The sequence below is a fragment of the Monodelphis domestica genome, chromosome 8 (assembly GCF_027887165.1).
Source record: "Monodelphis domestica isolate mMonDom1 chromosome 8, mMonDom1.pri, whole genome shotgun sequence".
In the NCBI taxonomy this organism is placed as follows: Eukaryota; Metazoa; Chordata; class Mammalia; order Didelphimorphia; family Didelphidae; genus Monodelphis; species Monodelphis domestica.
The window spans coordinates 104,671,417-104,684,836 of record NC_077234.1 but is presented as its reverse complement, the minus strand read 5'-3'; positions in this window follow the sequence as shown (position 1 = coordinate 104,684,836).

Here is a 13,420-nt window from a genome sequence, read left to right as displayed (position 1 = left end):
ATTGAAAAATTAGAAGAATCTGGCAAAATTCTTTGTATTAAAGAGTCAGAAGAATTGGTGGATCCTATTAAATACCAGAATAAGATTTTCATTTAAGAAACAACTAATCACATGACCTTGTGAAGAGAAGAGGCAAACACAAAAAGAATATGAATAGAGATAAAAAGGAAGAAGAGAAAAGTCAAGAAAATGAGAGAAAATGAGAGTCTGTGTATGTAAAAGATGTAATGAGAAGTTGTCTATAAATTAGTTCTTCCATTTTAATTCTGTTCTTTATATTTAAAAATTGAGGATTCCTTCATAGTCTGAAAATGCCAAGAGTCTCAAAAAGTTCTGATTCATGTTGGAGGTATGTGTTTATCCATGTATTATATTTACCATATTAAAAATTAAAATAAATACTTAAATAATTATTAATTCACTCAAAATAACACTAAGCTCATTACATACTAACATAAATAAAATATATGAAAATAATATTTTCCACAACAAAAATATTGGTGAGAAGGATGTCATTTTTTTATATACTTTTGCAAATTTGTTTAATCTCTGAATTAATAAAAGGTAACTAGATTCTCATATCAACTCCTGCCTTTAATCTATTGTGATATTCTTTTTTGAAGTATATAAAGATAATACATGTCCACATGGATAGATGGTTAGAAAATGGAATAATATTTCAATAGGCAAAATGTCAAAGTATTATAATTTTCTATTATAAGGGAAAGAGTCCTAACCTAAAGTTAGAAGAAAGTAACCCATTTGAATTGACTCCATACCTCACAGTGTTGTGAAGAAAATATTTTGTAAATCATAAAGAATTTTATAACGTATATTATAACAATAATATATTATAATCAACTGTGAATGACAACTATTATCAATGGGGCAAGGATGAGGGACAATGTCAGGGCACTCATGATGAAAGAGCATATCCATTGCCATAGAAGGGACAGGCAGACCTCAAATGCAGATTGAAACACACAATTCTTCACTTTATTTCCTTCATGAAAATTTCCGAAATGACAAAAAATATGAGTTATATGATAATATATGTACTACCTATATCATATTACTTATCTTCTTGGAAAGAAGGGAGATGGGAGAAAAGGAGAAAAAAAATGAGACATTTTTTGAACAACTAATGTGAAAATCTGTATCTCATATAAGCATATTTATTATAATTTGTCAAATATGTATAAGAAACAATACATATTATATTATTGTTATATATTATATTGTATTTCATATAAAATAAATGATGACTCAAAAATAAAATAAAAATTTATGAATGTTAACTATTATTTCAATTAAAAATGAAGGAAATATCATTACTCCTGGAATTTTACATAAAATATACAGAAGGGGAAGTGGCTAGAAGATGAGCTAGTAAGAGCAACAGTACCAATTTAGTGATTCATTTTTTTAAAAAAGCAATATACACACACTGACAGAAAATACACGTGAGGACATGACAGAGAAAAGAGAATACAAGACCAAAGGAGTCAAAATAGCTGAGTTATAGATCTGCTTTGCCAAAACCTAAAAGTATAACCCTCAATAAGATGCTCTGCTCCATAAAAGGCCTCATTTTCCTTCTAATTAAGAGGATTGGTTTCCATAATTTCTAAGGTTCCTTCTAACTATATGTAAATTCTAAATTTCTTTCAATATAGACCTGCAGGTATGAGAAAAGATAGGGAGAGGAAAACAAAGAGGGTGGAACATAAGGCTTTCTTAAAAAAAAAAAAGAAAAGAAAGAATCCTTTAAGATATCCAGTGGAGGACATATTTTCTGACCTCTTCTACCTACCCCACTAAGAAACTCACAAGCTCTATTATAAAAAGTTAGCAGATCTGACATTTTGTGAATCCCCTTAGTTTGTTAAACATTTCTTGAAGAATCAGTAAGAAATAATGTGACAATTGTTGAGAATATTCATGACAGGCAGTGATGCATCTTTTGTTTCTGTGAATCCCATGCATCCGTAATAGAACCTGATTGTCACCTTCTCACCTCAGCCAAATTGACATTGCAGTAGTCTTTTGGGGCCATGCAGGCCTGATCAGCCCTTAGGCTCACTTAATTTCTACAATTCTAAAGAAGATTGGTCCTGTAAAAAAATAGTTCTTATATTGCAAGAAGCACACAAACATGCATCAAGAGCAATTCTATTAGTACCTTCTGCTATTTGGAGTTAAATCATCAATCAGCTTCTGGAACTCCCATCTTCTGCATTTTCCAGGGAAGTTAGAATGAGTGCGATGGGCACAGATTGGACAAACTTTAAAAGGGAAAGCCAAGAGTATTATGAGAATTGAAGAGATTTGTTTTTAACAATAAAATAACATTTAAGGCTATAATTTTAAACTTATTGGGATGAGTTATAAATTAATGAATAAAAGTGTGGTCGTGAGTGGCTAGCCAAACCTAAGGGTATTATGAGAATTCAACAGATATATGTTTACCAATGAAGGGCCATTTAGGCAATAGTTGTGAAGTTATGCAGACGAGTTATAAATTTTAAGTCAAACTTTTCTCACTCAAATGTCTCCCCTCATGATAAACAATTGCTTTTCTCTCCTATTACTCTAGTTTGATTCTTTATAGAGTAAACTAACACTATTTAACTTAATGTAAACAAGTCATCTATGTGAGTTTTTCTCCTCAGAGTGGATGATTAAAAATAATGACTTCTTAAAGGGTAATAAAATAATTTTAATACAAAGATCATGAGCACTATGATTAATAACCCCCTTACTTTTTCTAAGTTCTATCTGAAATAAAAAGTACTTGATATCATGTAAACTTCTAAAGAAGCCCCTTGGATGATCAAAGCTACCCCCACTTTCCAATCGTCATTGTATATATTCATATAAACATATTTCTACATACAATTTTTTTGAATATATGTACATTAAAGATCATTTTATCCATTTTATTAAATCCCACTGCACTATTGCATCAATATGAGATGCAGTTAATAGTGTCCTGTGGGGCTTTTCTCTGTATTCCCAGGTAATGAGAACAGTTTGCCATTAGAAGCAATAACCCTTGACTGAGGCGAGTTGAGGACTAGTCCAGTATTTGCTACCAACTGTGTTATGTCACTTGACCTCTGTAGGCTTCAATGTTCTCATCTCATCTACGTTGATAGAGTAGCACTACAGTACATGATATCTAAAATTCCCTCTTACTCTATAACTGTCATCTATTTTTGGAGAGATGTCTAAAGCCATTCTAATTCTGTCAAGATGATTTCAGTGTTATCTCCAAATATGAGGGACAGAAATCTGTTGAAATCTTAGCATTACTCTTTCATCATTGAAGTAATTTAGGAACAGAAAAATAAGTAAATTAATGTTTCCTGCTGATTTTGTTGGCATTGTTGAATGTAGCAAATATGTCCTTTGACTATTGTGAATGTAGTTTTCATCAGTCTTTTCATTGAGGATAAAGCTCTTTCCAATAAAGAAATAACATCCTTCATAAGTAATATACAAATTATAGCATACATATGTTTATTCAATTAATAAGTATTCTCTCCTGATTTAAAAGAAAATATGATAACTCTTTATAGTAAGTATCAAGATGGAGAGTAAGGCATATGTTTTTAGACACTGAATATGTATGGTATAGGGATTTGTTTTGCTTGTATAAGTATATATATGTAGAAATAAACATGTTAAAATCAGTATAAAGTGATAAGAGCTTCTTTTTTATCATTGCCTGCATTCAAACTTTGCATCAGTTGCATCAAACTTCATTTTGAAAGCAACAGGAGCAGTGGGAAATACTTTTTGCCTAAGGATGCTGAAAAAAGCCTCAGTTTGACTATAGGTCTTACATTTATTAGCTATTTGCCTCTGAGCAATTCATTTTAGGTAAGTCTCAGTTTTCTTTTGTGTGAAATGGGGGTAATAAGTTCAACATTACCTATCTTCACTTGTGAGGATTAAATGATATGCTATATAGGTCTATATGAATATAAATTGCTATTAATAACAGATTTGGATTTGGAAAGATATAAAAGAAAACTACTTCCATTTTGTTGAATGCTTAAGAAAATGAACACTTTCATGTTCAAATTTAGTCATTTGGATTAATTATTAAAACATTAAAAAATTTAAGTACATGGCTAATTACTTTTGCTGATGTTACAAATTTAAAATAGGATGCTCATAACATATAAAGCCAAATTGATGAAACTGAATGAAAAGAGCAAAGCAGTCATTTAATTTACCTCCTCTCCCCCCGACAGTCTGTGGCTTCTGTTGGCAAATAACTGAAAATGAATACATTATCAACATCTATGGCCCATTATAATTAGAACATAGAGAATACTCATTTATTAACAGAACACCACAAAATAGATGGCCAGCATGACTATCTCCATTTGACAAATAATGAAAGAGAACAGATTAAGTGACCTGCTCACAGGAAAGCAGCAAGACAATTACAGAGCCAGGATGGGAATTTTTAAGCATTTGTCTTCTTTCTATGTTTTTAACTTGTTTGGCACTTTAGTATATAAAATATCTATTCTCTTCTCTCATAAGCAGCCTGAGGCAAAACTATAAAAGTTAGGAAAAAATTTTAATATCCACTTTATTCTTCTTTTCCTGTCTCTAAGCCATGGTAACTATCAATCTCTTTTTCCTCCAGATAGCCAATGTTTTCTCTATCAAACTTTTGTTTTATGAAAGAATTTAATACTCAACTTTTATCATTTAATTAGGTTAAGTGACTTCTCCAAAGTCACATAGGTAGTATCAGAGACAGGGTTTCAATTCTGGTCCTCCTGACTCCAATTTGAGCACTTACAATTTTGTTAAGACCTTTTGCCTATTTGGGATTAGATCCTCAAGCAATTTCTAGGAATCCCACCCTCTGCATTTTGTCTGAGGAAACCAGCTTTTTTTTTTTTTAACCTCACCTTCTTTCTTGGTATCAGTTCTAAGACAGAAATGGAGCAAGGGCTAGGCCATCAGGATTAAGTGACATGCCCAGAGTCACATAGATAGGGAGAGTCTGACATCATATTTGAACCTAAGTCTCCTGACTTCAAGCCTGGTACTCTATCAACTATTGTAGAAACACATTGATGGACAAATTTTTGAACTTGTTTCCTTAATTCTAAAATGGTTATTCTAATACCTGCCACAGTTACCTCACAACATTACTATGATACAAGTAAGAATAGTGATGTGACTTATATTTGAATCCAAGGATTCAATTCTGTCTGGCATACATATGATTATCAGCTACATATTTCTTACTCAATATGCTGCCCTAGTTCTTTTATGTTTCTCGATATTGAAGTCTTCTTTATCTTCAGGTAAGTATTTAGTTATATGTTTACAAGCCCAATTCCCTCAATAAAATGTAAGCTTTTTGAGGGAAGATTTTTTCTTTTGTAATTTTCATTTGTTTTTCACCTAGAGTGAAGTCCTTTATTTAGGAGTATATGGGCAAATGATTAATAATTGGCTGCCAAAAAATAAATAAATAAAAAGTTATGGCACACAATGATGTCTAATCTTCATCACTAAATTCCTCCTTCACTTGATTATGTCTAGACAATAAACAAACAATAAATCAAACCCTGATATTCAATATGTACTGATTCCCGAGGGATAAATGCTCCCTCTTAAAATGTAACAATTGGCTTTCTTAAGCATCTGGAGATAGTTCCAGCATATTCCAGCCTGTATTTAAAATGTACTTAATCAATTAATTTAAATCTTCAGGAATTCAGACTCATCTCCAGGTCACAATAAGGCATCAGAAGAAGTCTTCAGTGGAGCAAATCAGGAGTAGAAAAAAAATAGAATCAATCATTAAAAAAGAATTTGTTAGTAGTAACCTGCATAATGTCAAACACCATGCTAGGGAGGGAGGATGCAAGTACAAAGAAAGAAATAATCTATGTAGGCAGAAGTCTCTGGGATTCATTTACTGCTCATTCATACAGATCTCTTTGTGACAAAATTTGGAGTTTTCTTGGCCAAGATACTGGAGGGACTCGCCATTTCTTTCCTTAGCTCACCTCAGAGGAGGAAACTGAAGGCCACAGGGTTGTGACTTTCCTAGCATCACAGGCTCATCTGTGTGAGAGGTCAGATTGGTGGTCAGGAAAGAGGTCTTCCTGACTTCAGGCTCTGTCTACTGTTCCATAGATCTTCTACAAATGCCTCTGACTGTTAACACAAAACAAAAGCAAATTAAAACAAAACAGAGAAGTGAACTCTTCCGAAATGAATGGTTGTTCATCGCTTTTCTTGGAGTGATTTAATATTTTTAAACATCTGCCCTGGGTCACATGTGCCAGATTGCCTCGAGATTCTCTGAACAAACATTGGGCCCTTTGGTGTGAATCAAAAGGGAGCACTTACTGGCTTTCACATCCTCCTACAAACAGCACTCCAGTTTTAATGAAAGATTTTCAATCAAAATATTGAGTTGATTCAATTCTATTTATTTAATCTAATAGAACTACACTCAAAAGTAGTGGACTGCAGGTATAATTGCAATTGAATGGGGGAACTTAGCTGATTTCTGTTAATCAGCTTCTGATATGATGTTATAGCACCTTCATATTCCACCAACATTTAAAATAATACATTTAATCATAAATATTCTTTACTGAAACTCATTAACAGGAAATCAATGTAACTATAAAATGAATTTGATCAAGCCAAAACCATCTTTCTAAATTTATGTTGAATTTTAAAAATCACATTTCCTATTGTGGAAAGGAAAACTGAAGCAAGTTTTGTTCTGTCACTCACGTGGAACAAACAGCAGTTGGAATGTTAGAGAGAAGATATTGACAAGAATAACAGTTGGTGGGGGGAGAGGAACTTGTGGAGTGACAGTTGGTCTTGAGGCTCTCTTTCCTGGCCCTCAGACTAGAAGGAGTCTCTCTCCCTGTCTTGGGATAGAAGTACTTCTATACCTGAATTTCCCCAACTGTGTGCTCTACCTGGATTCCTGTGATCCTGTCATCAAATAAAAGGATTTAAGGAGAGTAGTCTGAACTGTAAGGCAGGTCTTTAGGGGCATCAGCTCCAAGAGACAGGTCCAACCAGCTCTGAAGGTCAGAACCTTTACTTCCTCTTGCTGTCTACTCCTAAAGTGTTTGAACTTATGAAAGCTAGCACAGATTAGAATAGACAGGAATAAAATAAACCCTCCACCTGCCTGGGAGGCCTGGCCTAAGCTCAAAAGCTGAGAGAGACTCAAACCCAAACTAGGGAAATCCCGATTCTCTCTTCCCTGAAACCTCCCAATCCAAACTTGTTATTAAATTCATCTTTATTTAAATACCGCAGTCAGATAAGAGGACTATCATTTCAGGGAACATAGAGGGAGCAAAACCCAAGGACAGTCATTTCAACCATAGATGGTCCTTATCAGATCCTTTCTGGGTGACCTTGGCCTGGGGAGAGGCTTGTTCCTCGGGGTGGGGGGGGTCTATGCTTATCTGCTTTGGGTATCTTTAACATCAATCAATAGAGAAGACATCCCCTCATGGTATTATAGGTGGCTCATTTCTTGGGAAGCCCAATTTTCAAAGACAGCATCTCAGCAGGGGGTATGTCCTTTTACCTCACCAGTAGTCATATTCAGTCCCTCTCTTCAACCCCTCCATTTCCCTGTTACAAAACCTTCCTTTATTCCCTTATACCTCTTCAATATCCCTACAATCCTATAAATATTACACTATCCATTCAAAATAATACCTTACATTTGTATAGGGCCTCTAATCTACAAAATAATTTTACAAATATTAGGCAGCTAGGTGGTCCAGCAGATTGAGAGTCAGACCTGGAGACAGGAGGCCCTGTGTTCAAACTTGACCTTAGACACTTCCTAGCTGTGTGATCCTGGGCAAGTCACTTAACCCCCTTTGCCCAATGCTTATTGCTCTTCTGCCCTGGAACCAATACACAGTATTGACTCTAATATGGAAGGTCAGGGTTTTAAAAAATTATGGCACATAGGGCAATTATTTTTATCTTCTTCTTGCAAATGAGGAAAGTAAAAGAGAGATTAAACAACTTGTTCTAGAACAGATATTTGAAACTTATTTTTTAATGTAATGGATCCCTTTGCAGATTTGTTGAAGTCTATGGTAACTCATTAGAACAATGTTTTAAATACATAAAATACAAAATATCATAATGATGGCAAATTTTCATTGATAATAAATTACCAAAATATTGTAAAATGAAAAACAAGTTCTGAAAAATCCTGAGTTAAGGAAACTGCTAGAAATAGGACTCTTCCTAAAATTTTCTGGTTCAAATTTCAGGGCACTTTCCAGGAAACTATCTTGATTCTCTTACCCTTTTAAGAATTAAATATATATGTAATTATTTCATTAAGGCATCCTGCTGCAAGAAAAGGTAGATACTGTGCCTAGAGACCAGAATTCAAGCCTCAGCTCTGATGACAGCCAGAAGTATGACATTAGGTAGAGTATTTAGCATCTGAGACTATTTCATTATCATCAAAACAGATAGAATAACACTTGTGCCACATAAATGGCATTTATGGGCATTTTTTAATAAAATTCCTATGTACATTTAATTAATAATGTTTAGTTACAATAAATGATATTTTTGTAACATTTTTGTTTTCTTTAAGATATTTGGCCTGAATTATCCCATTTGAACCATCTCATTTGAATTATCTCAATAAATCTATCAGTTATGTCCTATAGGTTTCATTTTTCCAGTTTTTCAGATAAAGAAATTAGGGCTCAGACTGAGAATGTGATTTACCCAAGGCAATGCATTAGGCATTCATTGTATCATGAAGAATTCAAATCCAGGTCTTTCTAAATCTGAGTCCTGTGCCCAATCTATTGGTCCACTCTTTCTTGTGATTATTTAATTTTATTTCATATAGCATAAATATTAGCAGGCTAAGAAATCACAGAATCATATTCTAGCTAGAAGAAATATTAAAATTATTGTAAATCTATCTTCTGATTTTATTGATAAGGAATCTGAAGCCCATAGAGTGTAGGGGGCATTATTAGAGTCAAATCTCCTTAAAAACAGGGACTTCTCTTTGGCCTTTCTTTTATTGCCAGTGTGTTGCACAATGCTCAGAAGGGATGTTTAATAAAAGTTGGGTCACTGACTAAATGATATACCAAATGTCTCATAACTAATAAGTGCTAAGAGATGAAATTCAATCCTGGGTCTTCTTGTCTCAAATTCAAGGCTTTTTGGCTATGTTACCAAGCTCTGTTTTAGTGTATTATAGTGGTGAGGGTCCTGGTCGTAATACTGGGAGATAACTCCATTCAAATCCTGCCACTAACAATAGTTGAGTGGCAATGGGTAAGGTACTTAACTTCTCTATGCCTCAGTTTCCTTAACTATAAAATTAAGATAATCATAGGTAAAGTATTTAACTCACTTATTATAATTTAAAAATTGTTATATAATACACAAAAATCTATATATAAAGTAAAACACAAACCTTAAAATACTTATATAAGTGTCAATTTTAATTTGTTGTTACTTGAGTTAGAGAATTGTTGGTAATTTTTTTTAAATTAAGACTCAATTCTTATCACAGAAGTACTATGTAAAAGGGAATGAAAAAGTAGTTCTGTAAAATATTATTTTCCAAGCTCCTCTCCATTTTTGTAAGGTGATTAGATGCACAAAACATTTTATTTGTTCCTTTAATAAAAATGAATGCAAGGGATTTTATATTATCCAATGCAGTTGTGGGGCTTAATATCTTTTTTAAAGTAGCAGAAACTGGATTCTGGCCTATTCTGTCATAGAAGGATATGTTTCTGTTATTTAACTGTAGTTAGTGAAAATCATCACCATATGAAATTCTTCATGTAAATAGATGATAAACTGGACCAGTTATTCCATGGAGATCATTTAAATCAGTCAGTGACTATTTCTGGCTTCTGAATGGATTGCTGAATAGCAAGGCACTAAATTACAAGTCTAAGGCAATACTAATCAAAGTTATTTAAGGTACAACTATAAATGTAGAACTACTTATTCAAAAAGAATTAAATTATTGTGAAAATGTCAGTTGACCAAAACTTATTGAGTGATTGCTATGTGCCTAGTTCTATAATATTCCCTCTCCAGATACCTTGCAATCTAGTTTGAGATTGTTTTCGCACAGATGTGTGTTCAATACATGATTTATAATACCGAAGCTTCATACTCTACTTACATGCAAACCTCTTCAGTCATGAAATAGGAGTCATTCTCCATTTTAGAGATTGCATATGATCATCTTGGCTTTCACATAATAAAGCCATATAATTTTAATCACATAATTGACTAAAAGATAGAGACACAAGATGCCAAATTATTTACTACTTTTTGACTTAACATTAAAACAAAAGGACAAACATTTGCTTTGGTGGAGCATTCTCTATTTCTTAAGAACTGAGACTTGCATTTACAGGTTGGGTGACCCTTGACAAATCACTTTCTTGTCATCAGATGTGTTTTGTTTTGCTTTTTAATTTCTAAAATACATGTTTGGACTAGATGGTTTTTAAAATCACTTCCATCTTAAGCAGTCTGTGATTCTAGGCTCTTATGAGATAATTAAGCTATATATTATAATAGGGAAAAACAGATTTAGTCATAGAAACTAGGTTAGAATCCTAGTTCTGATAATTGTTATACTTAGAAAGGATCTGGCACATAGAGGTACTTTACAAATGTTTATTGATTGATATTGACTACTTACTTGATTTTAAGCAAGTCCCTAAATTTCTCTGGGTCTCAGTTTATCCACCCATACTTCTAGAGGTTAGGAAGGGATTTTCTGGCATTCCCTTGCTTGTCATTGTGCCTTTGAGCAGGCTGTATCTTCAACCCCAGCCTGACCTGCAATTCACTCCCTGGCCCCATCTTTCCATCTCTAGATCTCACAATCATTAGCTGTCAAGCTACTATTCTAGTGCCACCTCCTACAGAAAATTTTTCATGATCTCTCACTTTGTTAGTATTTTCTCCTTCCTCAAAGTTTCTTGTATCTTAATTTACTTATTTAAACATTTTTATCAATTTTTTATGTCTCTTTTCTCAGTAGAAGATATGCTATTTAAAGATGTTTTATCTTCTTTAGTTAGCACAATGCCGGGTTCATAGTAAGCACTAAGTGATAATATAAAATTAAATGATTATTAAAATTCTTTCTAATTTAAGATCCTATGAAAAAAGGAGTTATGATCTGTACTGATAGAATGTCTATGATAGGTAGGATCAGGGATACTTTCTTTAAAAATGGGAAAAATATTTCTTTTTATTTTGTTTTTAACTGGTATCATCAAATTAGAAGTGGCTAGAAACCTGGAAATTCATTATTGATAGAAGTGACTTAATATCCCAGAAAGACAAATATCATGGGCCACATATGGGAGCATGCATTGAGAGAGCATTCCTATTGGTCCTTCCTCGGGGGCGTGCTATCATACATCGTCTTCTCTGGACCTCCATGTACTACATCTATGCCATCCTTCATGTAGCTGTGGAAGTGAGATTATTAAAACAAAGATCTCTCAAAAACACTCTTCAAATCAATATACTTCAAAAGATTCCTATTACTTGGAGGATCAAATTCAAACTCCTCTATTTGGCATTTAAATTCCTTCAGAATCTGCTTCCAGTGTACCTTTTCAGACTTATTATATATACACTACACTCCTTCTCCTACTGTCCATCTAAAGTGGCCTTTTTGACATTCTTCACAATTTGTTTGCTACCTGTGCCTTTCCAAAGATTGCCCTCATGCTAGCATTTCACTCTTTCCTCACCTTTGACTCTCTGAAACTCTGCCTCCTATATGGGTTTTTCCTTCTTTCCTCTTTCCATTTACTAGTGCATCATCTCCCAAATACCTCATACTTCATTTATTTTGTCTATATTTCTATGGCCTTTGTTTGAATAATGTATTTGTGCCCCAATGCCTGGCACATAGTCATGGGTGGAGAGTTGAGAATGGTGTTATTAAATATTTTTGATTGATTCTGGAAATTAGAATGACTATTTTTTTTTGTATGCACTCACAATGAACATGTAAACAAAACCTAAGTCCTCTCTACATTTATCAATGAGAAACATCTAACCAAGAAAGCCATATTTTGTTTTGTTTTTGTTTTTTCTTTCATCTTCATTATGTCATATAAGTGATTAAAAAAAGAATGGAGAAAAAGCCTTATGGCAAAAAAAAATATTGCCTTCCTTAAATAGTCTTTCTTTTCTCATATTTTGCTTTTGTAAATTAGGGAAATCTCCATATAGATTGCAATAATAGAGACCTCTACCAAAAGAGTTAATTAGAAATAAATATTAATTCTGAAACTTCAGATATCAATAAAAATTATTTTGATCTCAATAATTTACATAGAAAAATATATTTTATAAAATGTAGTTTTCATAAGATTTTATGAAATAAAATTATCTACACATGTAGATATGAGGGATGTTTTGTAACCTCTACTTCAATAATTAGAGATGGCCAAAACTTTTCCAATGAATTCATTCAACAAAAGTATGAACTAGGGGTCAATAAGGTTAAGACTTGCTACCAAAACAACCTGTTAGTCAAAAGCATTAAACTAAGAACAAAACAAAAAGAAGCAACAAGAAAAGAAGCAAACAGACAAAAACTAGTAAACGAGTAGAAAAGTGACAGAGAATGGATAAATTAGAAAGAGCCTGGCAAAGGAGTTACATTGGGATTCTCTGAAGAGATTCACTCAGTCCTGACTAGTGAGCCTTATACAAAAGCAGTAAGCTGGGAAGGAATCAGGTATTTCTAATATTTGTCAGACAAAAGTAGATAACAGTCTAGTCAAGCTGCTAAGAGAGAATCTTATTAATAGGAAACCCATCAAACCAATGATTATGTCAGTTTTGTAAATTTTATTTACACTCCATCAGGATCCTCAGGACCCAATGACCCTTTGATTGGAGGGCTGAAGGCCAGAGCAAAAATCTCATTCCAAAGCCTCCATTTAAAAAAAGGGCTCCTAGTCTAATCATTGCGTACTGTAAAAATTAAAGTTAAATCTCAATAATAAAATATGATATTTTAGGAGGTTTATTAATGATCATTAGAAATCAAGGAATAAAGAGGATACAAAATAAAGACCACATGCCCATGGCTGATTAGCCCATTTAAAATCCCATCACTTAGCTTACCACCACCATCATTCTGGCTGCAAACTAAAAGAAAGAACCCAAGAGGACTGCCCACTCGCTAATATCATCTGTCTTCAGGAAGTACGTAATGACAGGAAGTCAGTGGGATCCCGGGAAATGTAGTTCTTTTTTAGGGTAACAAATTTTCAATTATATAGTACCCACAAGCTGCACCCCTTGGATTGAACTCCAACATTATGTCCATCCA